This window comes from Callithrix jacchus, chromosome X, assembly GCF_049354715.1.
Source record: "Callithrix jacchus isolate 240 chromosome X, calJac240_pri, whole genome shotgun sequence".
Lineage (NCBI taxonomy): Eukaryota > Metazoa > Chordata > Mammalia > Primates > Cebidae > Callithrix > Callithrix jacchus.
In genome coordinates this window covers 22,961,636-22,973,733 of record NC_133524.1, presented here as the reverse complement: position 1 = coordinate 22,973,733, position 12,098 = coordinate 22,961,636, and the positions used below count along the sequence as shown (strand labels likewise).

The following is a 12,098-nucleotide window of genomic DNA, read 5'->3' as shown; positions in this document are numbered from 1 at the left end:
ATTTTCCTACTTAAGATATGGTATTCTGACCTTCAAAACATGTAATTTAAGCACACAAGCATCTTGTATTATTGCCTGCATCTTCATATTTTGAACTTTACCTGTTCCATGGTCCATGCCAATAGTGATTACATTAGCAAAACTTCCTGTGGTCAGAGGGTCTTTGAATATGAGAACTAATTTTTTCCATCTCTCCACCCACTTACTTCTTCTCACATATGTTCTAACCTTTTAGATAGAAATGCTGTTTACAAACACCTTCAGGGGAAAGTTAGTCTATCTTTTTTTAGCTGTTGAGAATTTTAGAACTATAAGTAGCTGAAAATAATTAAACACTTCATTTTACATACAAATAATGATTTGTAAAAACAATAAACTAATATTGTTAGCATATACATGCCATAATATGAATTACCTGATTTATTCCCTTAAGTTTATGACTCGGCTAAAATTATATAATTAGAGGAGGCAAAATAATTGATAAGCCCCCTGCTAAGCATCAAGTTATACTCTTTAGAATGTACGAGGATTATGTACCAAGAAAATACAGTTAGCAAATTAAACAATTGTGCTGTTGTAATAATTAAATTCTCTAATTTAGCTGTTCTCCTATAAGGTTTTACTTTCATTTCCAACTGTTGTTACTATAGAGAAAGTAAAATTATTTGACTATCACAAATACGCTTACATTTACATCCCACAAATTTCACACTCCATGAACCCTATGAATCTATGTGAATATATGCACACATTTTTATCTTACCTTGATTCATAAAGAACTTCAAGCCATTTGCAATATCCCTGTAACATAGCAAAATAAAAACCCATTAAAATATGAAAAATATGAGTCAAAGGTCAAATAATGTCAGAAAACTAATAGGGAACCAGAAGTAAGATTGGAACACAATAGTGTTCATGCCAGAGGTGGATCAACACCTTAGGCTTCTCAGCTTTGCAAATGCCCATAGGAAAATGGATGCTTTCAAATTATGCAAAATCTATATGGGAAAAGGTAAACTAGTTACTCGGGAAAAACACCACTGCTACTGAGACCAGGGCACAAAACATCTCCCAATTCTGTCTCACAAAGGTCAGAGTTTAATTGTGCTGACAAAAGTATCTTTATGATAAACATAGTGAAAAGTTTCTTAGAGTTATGACTCAGAACGTTTAATACCAGCTATGAGTCTATTGGGTTGTATCCATCAATATATTTTAGGTTGTGTAGCAGTGGTACCTAAGCATGGGTGCTTTGGCTTTGGAACTGTAAGAGGGAAATTGTTACTTGTCACAGTGATATAAGGTGAGCATCATTGATGTTTAGTGGGAAAATTCTGGGAATTTTAAAGATACTAAAATGCATAGGACAGTCTTATACAGTAAAGATTTCTCTTTTTTCTCATGTACTTACGTTTTAATTATACTTCAAGTTCTTGGATACATGTGCGGAATGTGGAGGTTTGTTACATAGGTATACATGTGCTGTGGTGGTTTGCTGCACCCATCCACTAGTCATCCACATTACCTATTTCTCCTGTTATCCCTCCCCTGATCCCCACCCCCCTGACAGGCCCCACTGTGTGATATTCCCCTCCCTGTGCCCATATGCAGAAAACTGAAACTGGACCCCTTCCTTACACCTTATACAATAAAGATTTCCAATATCCTAAATGAACATCACCGCTTCATTGAGAATTTCTGAGAGAAATGAATGGATTCCATGTCCTTCAAATAATGCTTCTGCAGATATTGTTTCTCTCAGGCAAGCTATTGACCAGAATTGCCTGCCATAGACTCAAAAGTTTAGTCCTTGGCAAATTACTCAAAACATTTCTTAGGCTAATACCTCTGTTCATTGCAGGGCTTTCCTTAAACAACAAATATCCTATGGAAGGAAATTTATCCACAAAGAGACAAGGCAATAAAATAGATTTGTTTCTCTTTCCTCCTACTGTAGCCACTAGCTAATGTCTGGGAATAGCCATTATATTGTCTATCTATTGTATATACATATTATGAACAATTGTATATACATACATAGTTGATACATTAGTAATAGTTCTTGCCAATTCTCGAGTAAACATGGAACTGTTTTTTCATATGTGGCTTTCTATATTAGTTTGACACCCAAACCTACCATGATGACTCTGGCCTTACCCTTCAGCCTATCCAAAGTTCTGTTCATAAAATGACTATTCATTTCAAATTCCTCCACAACAGGGCACACCCTTTTGTTTCTGTGGTTTTATTAACATTATTATTATTACTGGCTTTAAAAAATGTTATTTACTATATTTTCAAAACATTTCTTCTGTCTTCAATATTGGGTCCCTATCACAACAATAGGATAATATTTAAAGAAATTAATACGTTGTTTAGAAATTCCTTTCTTGTTCACATAATTGCCATTCCTCACTCACCCCCGATGAAAACATACCATGGCCACTTGAAGTCCAAGATGTTTGATAAACAAGGATTAAAAGTTTTGGAATCCAAAAGGCCAAACCTTGAAGGAATAAGACCTAAAGTTTATGCCTTAATCAAAGGAGAATGGAAAAAAGGCCAGACCATTCATCACAGGTCTAGACAAGGGCTTCCCAAGCAGGGGGTGGAAATAAAGAGAAACATGCAGAAGAGAGGCTGGTGAGCAAAGATGAGAGGACTAAATGAAGTAGCCCCAAAGAGAGGAGCTGGGTCAGCACTCAAGAAACATCATGGTCTCTGTTCAAGTAATAGCCACCGATTGCTGGAACCAGGGAGCATAAGGAAGCTAAGCCAGTTCCCAAAACTATCCACCCAGGTGCTAATGAGTCCCACACTTCATCCCTGCACCAATAAGCAATAAGAATTAGCCTGCTTGTCACCAAGCAGCAAGGGCCTCCTGTTAACAGCAGCTTCTACATCACTCATGGAAGCCTAGCAAGAATGGCATGGTGCCTGTATTCCAAGAACTTTTTTGGACCCAACCATGGACAACTCTCCTGTCAAGAGCTTAGTTTTATTGTCAGGCCCTTCCAACAATGATCAGAGCTTTGGACGAGAAAGGAAATGTTGATGTGGAAATGAGGGCCCGCAAACCTTTTGTTTGCATAGAGTTAAAACAAATCCAGCCTGAGATCTCTCCCTATCCTACAGCTTTTCTGCTACCGTCTGTCCTCCACACATGTCTGGATGCATATGACTTTAATGCTACTAAGTACAAGACCAGAATGTTTCAACATGAAAAAAAAAAAAAAAACATTAAAACAGATAAAAATGAGTTTTCTTTGTGAAGTAGGGCCAGAACTTCAAAGCCCTGTGGTTTGGCCTCCCTCTTACCACTGTCATCTCCATTACCAACTCAGGTGACCCTGTCATCCTTCTTTGGAAACACAGTTTGCAAGCTATTCTAGAATTCTCTTTTATAAATTTGGTTTTTTCTCTCAACATATAGAGATGGTTACTGAATATAAGCCTGCTCCCTGTACACGCATCAGAATCAGCTGGAAAGTATTTGTTTTTTGTTTTCTGTTTTTTAATTTGCTCTGCTCTCAAGTTTGTGACCCACAGGTCTGAGATAAGGCTCAGAAATCTCTGTATTTAGTAAGCTTCCCAGGTGACACAGATGCACAGACAAGTCTCCAATCCACTGAAATAAAGCTTACAGGGTGGTGCTATTCAAACCCCTCATAGACTCTCAAACAGCACCAAGACTTCACTGACCCTCTATGTGATACATTGCTTTGTCTGAGAAATTCCCAAGTGGCTCTCCACCCTTCTTGTTGTGATTTACTCTGATGCCAAGTTACATACTCTGTAAGGAGCAGATATAATTCTGAGTTATCCCCCACCTATCTTTTAAAGTGGCTCTATAATGTGTTTTTTGTATCTTATTTTTCATTTTATTCTGTGGGCAATATATATACATTTTGTACTGAAATAAAAGGCTTTTACCTACATAAACCACTGTAGAATTAGTATCCATTGGTATTTTTGTTAGAGTGAAAAGTAGCACAAGAAAGTTTGGTAAGTGAAATAATGCTGATAAGCTTTTCTGAATCATCTTTTCAGTATTTTTTTCCAAAGACATTATAGTTTGAAGTAGGCTTTGAAGTAAATAAACCCATTAATCAGGCACTAAAATGCTGCTACAGCATTTTAAAACTGTATCAATGAAAGTGTACACTGGAAACCTTTTGCCAAAAACGTCCAACTTGATTGATTGTTAGATATATATATATATCTTTTGTTTCCATGGTGCTGCTGTGTTTCTGAATATAGGCAATATCTAACATTTATATAGCAGAAGAAGGAAAAATGGCACACAAACATCCAGTCTTTATATGAATGGTCATACATAAACCGAACATACCACAATGAAAAGAGATACATTTAGGCTGGGCAACCCTCAACCACAATAGCAAAGCTAATGAATATTGTCTTTGGCCACTGCTTTTGGTTCTTGTCTCACCCCACCAATATTTTTCTGCCCCATGGCTCGTAATTACCCTTCCCAACAAAGGCATCTCCTGAGCTCAGGGTATTCACCCCCTACAAGCTTTGTCTAACTACCTTATTATTTAAGATAGCAGTCCCCTGCCTGCCCCAGCCCTGTAGCACTGTCTATTCTGACACCCAGTTCTGTTTCCTTAATAGGAGTTATCACCTTTTATTTATTGCTGATCTCTTTCACTGGAATGGGAAATGAGCATGCAGGCCCCTGTCTGTCTTGTCCCCATGGTATGATCAGACCAAGGACGGCACATTCTAGGCACACAAGAAATATATGTTGAACTTAATAGAAGCAGCGCAATGTGTTGAAAATACATTTGCCAAGTATCTGGCTCTTCAAATGGCTAAATAGAAGTTGATTTCCTACTTGAAACTCTGATTTAAAAATCCTAAAAATGGTAAAAGCAGAGTAAATGAGAAAATGACATTCCAGAAGATCCAAAGGAATTCAATATAAAATTTTTAAAAATCCCACATGACCTTCTGAAATGTTGTATAATAGAAAAAATACATTTTCTGATTACTACATGTATTTGTACAAATATCAAAAACCACCCTACCAGTCTTAGTTTGTAACAAATTGAATATTCCTTAAAACTGCTGCTCTATAGACAGAATGAAAACTAGTCAAGTAAAAACCACAGAAATTTTCAAAAGCTGTTAGAACAATCCTATTCAATATTACATGCAGTGTGATTTAGATGTAATAATGAGGAAGCAAGTTTTTGACAAAGTGATGAATTTGGTAAATGAGGCTAATAGGTCCCTTGAAAAATACTCTTATTCAACAAATCAGCTGTTCAGCCAATTGATTTTAGTGATTTAACTAGAATATAATATTGGACCTAGAAGTTTTTTCTTATTCCCACTTTATTATGGATGAACCTCAAGTTTACTAGCTTGCCTAAGGATGCCTAGGTAGTAAGTGCAGGGCCACCTTTCAGATTTAGGTATTTAAATTTAGAGTCTGAGCCTTTAATACTGCCCAAAGACCTTCAGCAGCCTAGGATTTAATATATAAGTTTCTGACACTGCTAGAATGCTTCTACAGATCTAGGATACTTAGTAACTTGTAATTTGTATAAGGCAGGAATTTGAATCGAGGCTGCCTACCAAGCAAGGAAGGCAGGTTGAGGAAGTACCTGAACACTTATGAGGCTATTATTTTCTTCTCAGGATTGCTTAGACAATAACTCTTCTGAGGAATCTGAATTTCACTGAGGAAATTACATGCTATAGAAGAGTGGTATTTACAAATGAGGGATGTGAGAGAATCTCGTTATGTGTCTTTGACATCTAGTGAAACTCAACTTCAAGGTCCTCATAAGCAGGAATAGAATAGTCCTTGCAATGGTACCCTTGGATATTCATGAATTCTCTATACTGGCTCATATTGGCATTTATGTTTTTCTGAGCAACATGGTAAGTAGAGTTACTAGCTGAGGTAAAGAAAGAGCAAGTGAGTGTTACCTAGCTGAGATGAGATTAGGCAAATCAGATGAAATTAATCTGAGACAAAGTCCATTTCTCCACATTTGTCACCTACTAGACATTTCTTTGCACCAACCAGCTTCTTTTTAAACATTTGTATATCTTCTGGATATATGAATGTATTAGTCCGTTCTCACATTATGAAGAAATACCTGAGTCTGGGTAGTTTTTAAAGAAAAGAGGTTTAATTGGCTCACAGTTCTGCAGGCTGTACAGGAAGCATGCCTGGGGAGGCCTCAGGAAACTTACAATCATGGTGGAAAGCTAAGAAGTAGGCATGTTTTGCAGTTGAAGGAGGAGAGTGAAATGGGAGGTGCTACACACTTTTAATCAACTAAGTCTCATGGAAACTCACTGTCACCAGAACAGCAAAGGGGAATCCAGTCACCTCCCACCAGGCCCATCCTTCAATACTGGGAATTACAATTTGACCTGAGATTTGGGCAGAGACAGAAATCCAAACCATATCACTCATATAGGTTATCTTTATTTGTTTTCTAAAAAAGATACTAACACAATTCTCTCTTGTGACATAAATTTAAACTGAAGCCCAAAACTTTTAAATGATTTGCTCAAGGTCACTGAGCTAGTTACTAGTAGACCATGGGTGTCAAACAGTCATTTTCCAAGTCTGGAGCTCTCTTCTTTATATTATCAGTGGTTTTTAAGCATTTATTAACAATAAAACCATTTTCCCCTGAATCTAATCTTATGTAACCTCAATATATATAACTGATAAAGGCTGCACTTTATTCGTATAAAATTATTTTATGAGTATTGTGTGCAGCATTTGCTTACAACATCTAATCCAAGAGAAATATAAGATTTCTGCAAGTTTTTGAAATTGGTGGTTATGAGTGTCAACACATCAGTTTCAACATTTTTCTTTATTTTTTATTACACCATATTGAGAGAATCCTTATTCACTCAGAAAAGTAATTTCAAGTGGTAAAACATTTTAAGACCTCTCCTTGCAACCCCAGAATGCTCCTGATCAAATTCTGCTCTTGAATCAAACTTTGAAAGAGGCTTTGTAAGACCCTACTTGGGACACTGGAAACTGTTGCAATCAAGCCATGTTCCTTTTTTCTATCTTCTACACATTCCTGCCAACTGCTTTATTCCATTCAATACCAGAAGTCATCATCAGCAAACTAAACATTGACTGAAGCTGGTGGGAAAAAAAGAGGAGGTGGCTGGAGGATGGAAAGAAGGAAAGAGAAGAGCAAAACTAAGACGGGTTTTGGCTCCAGTGCAATTCGCTGAAAATTAATTCAGCAAATGAGCGGTTTGCCAATTAGCCAAACTTATTGCTTTATTTAAAAATGTCTTTCTAAAAGGTATAGTTCAGACCATTTTATAATTGAATGTGATGCTTTTAACAGCCTTTTGAAGACTTTTAAATTTAAGTTGAGTGGTTTTCATTTTGCCTTTAAAACAGCATTTTAAGCAAAGTACAACTGACTTTGCTCCATCAAGGGCACGGGGGAGAACTCAAGCCTGCAAAAAGCACCTCTGGGCTGCCTACCTCAGAGAGGGGACTGCTAAAGGGCAAAGAGTGAGGAGACTAAGGGGCAGAAGAAGGGGATCAAGAAAGGATGAAGGGCTGAAAGCATGGCACTTTGGAATGAGTGACAGTGAGGAAAGAGTAAAAGTCAGAGAGAGGGAAAACTGAAGGGCGGGGGACCCAAAGGCCCCAGCACCAGGAAAGTTCTGGCTGTTCATAGCCCTCCATGTTTAAACGGATGTAAATCATAAGAAATCAGATACTAGAAATGCATAAATTTGCTGAATATAAGACATGCATTCCTAAAATATTTACAGAAAAATATTGTCAAATGCCAAAATACAGACAGTAAATATGACAAGTGGGTGTGAAAATTAGGCATAAAATATGAAAGCAACTTTTCTATAATTCCAGCTAGAGTCAAACCTCAGATTAAAACTCAGATCCTCTGATTCTTAGACCAAGGCCTTTTCTATTGTTTTGTGTGCTTTTTAAGGTGAATATTGCCTGTCTGGACATTTATCTTTGTTTGCTTTTAGACATTTCTCCCAAAAACAATACAAAGCAAAAGAAAACAAAATTAAATTATTCAAGTTAATAAAGTGTGCTTTCTTTTTTTTAGTTTTTTGAGACAGTCTCGCTCTGTCACCCAGGCTGAAGTACAGTGGTGCGATCTCAGCTCGCTGCAACCTCTGCCTCCCGGGTTCAAGCAATTCTCCTGCCTCAGCCTCCTGAGTAGCTAGGACTACAGGCACACACCACGATGCCTGGCTAATTTTTTGTATTTTCAGTAGAGACAGGGTTTCACCATGCTGGCCAGGCTGGTCTTGAACTCCTGACTTCGTGATCCACCTGCCTCAGCCTCCTACAGTGCTGGGATTACAGGCATGAGCCACTGTGCCCAGACAAGTGTGCTTTTAAATTACTAAATAAATAAATAGGCTTGAGCTTAGATTAGCCTAGAAGAAGTTACCCTTAAAAAATGAAGCCTTTCTAAAACGTTAATTTAGTCATCAGGTTTTTGAAGATGTTTGTTTAAACATGCCTGATTTTTAGAGGTTTAGAGGCGTTTATGCTTTTTCTCATTCTTTGAAGAGTTCCCACAAATGAGACATGCAGCCATTTTATAAAAATGATAAATTGGCCTGTTAGAAGTAGACCAGGATCCTATTCCTCATGTCTATTTCTTTTCTCACACTGTATCACTTCCTGGAAGTATTAATAATTGTATTTCATTTTCCTATATATATATTTAAGGACTGTAATTCTGCCAGGTTGACATTGGCAGTGCCTATGCACAGAGATGTTTCATTATCTGCTCCTCACATCAACATAATCTTGTCAAACTTTGTTTCCAATAAATAGGGCAGGCTGTATTTGGAATATTTTAATAACCAAGCAGTCATATTGCTTTCAATCATGGTCTGCTTACAAATCCCCAGCTAAGAGGTGCAGTTACATAGAACAATAACCCATGAGCAGCATGCCAATATATTTTCATTAGTCAATGACACCCAGCTGCAGAGAGAAATTAGGCTGTGTCCTTTAAAACCCATCCTCCCTTGTGGCAGAACCACAGCAGGCCAGATTGGCTTCACCAAATCCTCCTGCCATTGTTCATTGAATGCTCCAGCTGGGTTGTGTTCATCATAAACCCTAAGTCTGCAATTTTTCAATTCCATATTAGGCTTGGATTCAAAGTCTATTGTTCTGATGTTATAGGGAAGGCAGACAAGGAAAATGTCATTGAATCACTATTGTTTAAAGCACTTTTTCTCACCCTATTATTCTGGGTCATTTGGAAAAATAGTATCTGTGGAAACTTTGGAAACAATTATTAGTTTGGCATTACTTTGGATTTTTCCCTGTTCTTTTACATTTTTAACAACGCTCCAAGAGGGAAGTCATCTTTTAGATGTTCCAGATCAAAGTAACCCAAATGGGGATGCTTGAAAGAAAACAAACACTTCAAATAGAAACAACTTCTTCTTAACTTATGTTTTTGTCTGTCTTCCCACCAGTTTATTTTTCACTCTTTTCTCAATCATCTTAAAAGCTAAGATCACGAAACTATTTTTGCTTTCATAACAGATGAAATGCCATTTGGATTGTAAGACACCAGCCCTCCATCTCTCCCTTCCCATTTTTACCTGTCAACACTAGATTTAGGCCTTTTTCCACCGCTACTCCACCCTACATTTTTCACATAAATGAAAGGAGGTAGTGCAGGTTAAATGGCCGATGCTGGAAGTGCACCAGCCAGATGGGCATTCCAGTTTGTGAGGAGGAGGCTATTCTTGGGTGCAGTTTTACTGACACCATAAAGGCTGCAAAACCAGCCACAAATAACTCCCCAGACTTTTTGAGGATTTCTCTAGGCTGATGATGTCAGTACTCATGGATTTGCAGCTTCTGTAGTGCTGTTTCTCAACCCTGGCTGCACATTAGGACATCTGATTTAAAAAAATATATACTCATGCTTGGGCCTCTCCCTAGAGATTCTGATCTAGTTTTTTCTAGGGTAAAACTTAGATATGGATATTTTTTTAAACTGCCTCAGATGACTCCAGTACATAGCCAGGGCTGAGAAACACTGATCTGGGGCATTCGTGAAAACCATGACCAAACACAGCAAAGTACTGCTGCCTTAATTTGCTTACTATTTTTAAATAATATTTTGACCAGTGGTTTAGACTCTTGGAGGTCTCAGCAAAAAGAGATGAGAAACTGAGCTGCATACCTGGATAGGGCTCATATTGCATTGAAATTCCATCATTGAGATGCCTTTCCAACTTGGGTCATCCTGTGTGGATCAAACCCAAATATCTACAATGATTGGTAAAGTGAGTAAATGTGGGAGAAGGGCAGGGCACAAAAGAGCAGCACGGACTGGTGAGTCATGAACTAGAGAATGAACTTCCAGTCCAAAAGGGGAGCCACTGCTACTCAGACCCAGTCAATTGTCCTAAAAGAATGCCAACCCCATCTGGCCAAAGATCTTGAGTTTTTAAAGAAACTAAAAATCTACATTTTTATGTGAAATCTCCCAATTTTAGAGCATTGGCTCACATTAAAAAGTACTTGAGGGGATAAACAAAGCATGTTGACGTTGGCCTCAGGCCCTGGCCAGCAGGTAGCTAGTTTACAACTTCTACAAGACAAAAAATAAATGGGATCCATCATATTCTGTCTTGGCTGGACACTCTGAGAAGGCAACAAAGGAGTCTTTCACGTTCCCGTGAAAGTGGCTTCCGCAAGCCACTAGGAGGGTGTCTAGGGAGGGTGTCTAGGGAAAATGAACACTAGTCACGGGGCTTTCTTCGGGTTGAGGAAAATACGCCAAAATAAAGAAACTAATATTCTATCTAAATGTCGAATCATTAATAGAAGCATAAAATGTTAGAGGTAAAAGAAAACCAAAAGAAATCATCTAGTTCAATCTAGTTATTTTTAAAAGAATTATAACCAAAAAAGGTAAAGAAATTGAAGCCTTCAGAGGTCATGTGAATTTGCTCATATTGCAGCAAACAGTGCCAGGATTCTGAACTCCCAGTCCAATGTCTGTCTTGACATCAAAATGAAACCAGCCTTAACTCTGTAACTCAGGAATTTCTACACTGAAATGGCAAAAGTCATGGTTTAGATAATAAGAGCAATGATAGGTAAGCTGAAGATGCTCTATAATTTATATGGTGAGGGTTAAATGTCAATAATTTTTAAAAACATTAGTGAAAATATTTTCAGACTGGGCTTGTGCTGCACATTGAGGAAAGAACCTCTCTGGTATATAAAAAATATCAAATTCCTGCTGTGAACTACACACTAAGCAAAGAGTTATGGGTGAAAACAGACATGGGTTCACTAGTTTACGGTCAAATGAAACAAAACCTATTCAGATCTTGCCACTCTCAGCTTAAAATGTTTTGATGACTTCCCCAAGCTTTAGAATAAAAACCAAGTAAATAAACATTTACCAAAAGAAGTTAAGCAAAAAACAAAAATAGACAGAGATGTTGCAGAGAAGACGTTACAATTGTCGTTCCAGGTGTAATAGAAGAGAAGTTCTCCTGAAATAAATACTTTTATACTTTTCAAGCAAACTGTGTATTATGTTGACCCATACAAAGTTGCCAATATTTGGCCATCTTTTTAAATACAAAAAATCAGTTTAACAGGATTCAACATAATATGTATAATCTTACCTTGACACAGAATATTATCATGTATTCCCCTCTAAAGAATTCTCTACTGTTAGCTGCTTCTCCTCCTTACTAAAATACTCTTAATTGCTTCCAGGATGCCTTGCTTTTTTGACTTTGCCACCTCTTCTATTAGACATCGTTCTTTTATCTCCTTTCCTGGGCCTTCATTCTCTGCCAAAACTCTAAATGTTGAATTCCTAAGGCCTAGGTTCTGCTTCTCTTTTCCAAGCATTTGCCTATAGTTATTTTTAAAATGTTTATTTGCTATTGGGGTGAATAGGGGAGGGACAGCGGGGGGCGGGGAGCCTGGGGAGAAATGCCAAATGTGGGTGAAGGGGAGGAAGGCAGCAAAACACACTGCCATGTGTGTACCTATGCAACTGTCTTGCATGTTCTGCACATGTACC

The 12,098-nt window shown here is 37.7% G+C and overlaps 1 long non-coding RNA gene across 1 annotated transcript in view; it reads right to left on the bottom strand.

Annotated features, from left to right (window-relative positions):
- Positions 1 to 612: 612 nt before the first annotated feature.
- Positions 613 to 12,098, bottom strand: part of LOC144580995 (uncharacterized) — a 108,547-nt gene continuing 97,061 nt past the window's right edge. Inside the window, exon 3 of the long non-coding RNA XR_013531442.1 lies at positions 613 to 801. This is a non-coding gene — a long non-coding RNA (uncharacterized LOC144580995). The remainder of the gene's footprint in view (positions 802 to 12,098) is intronic.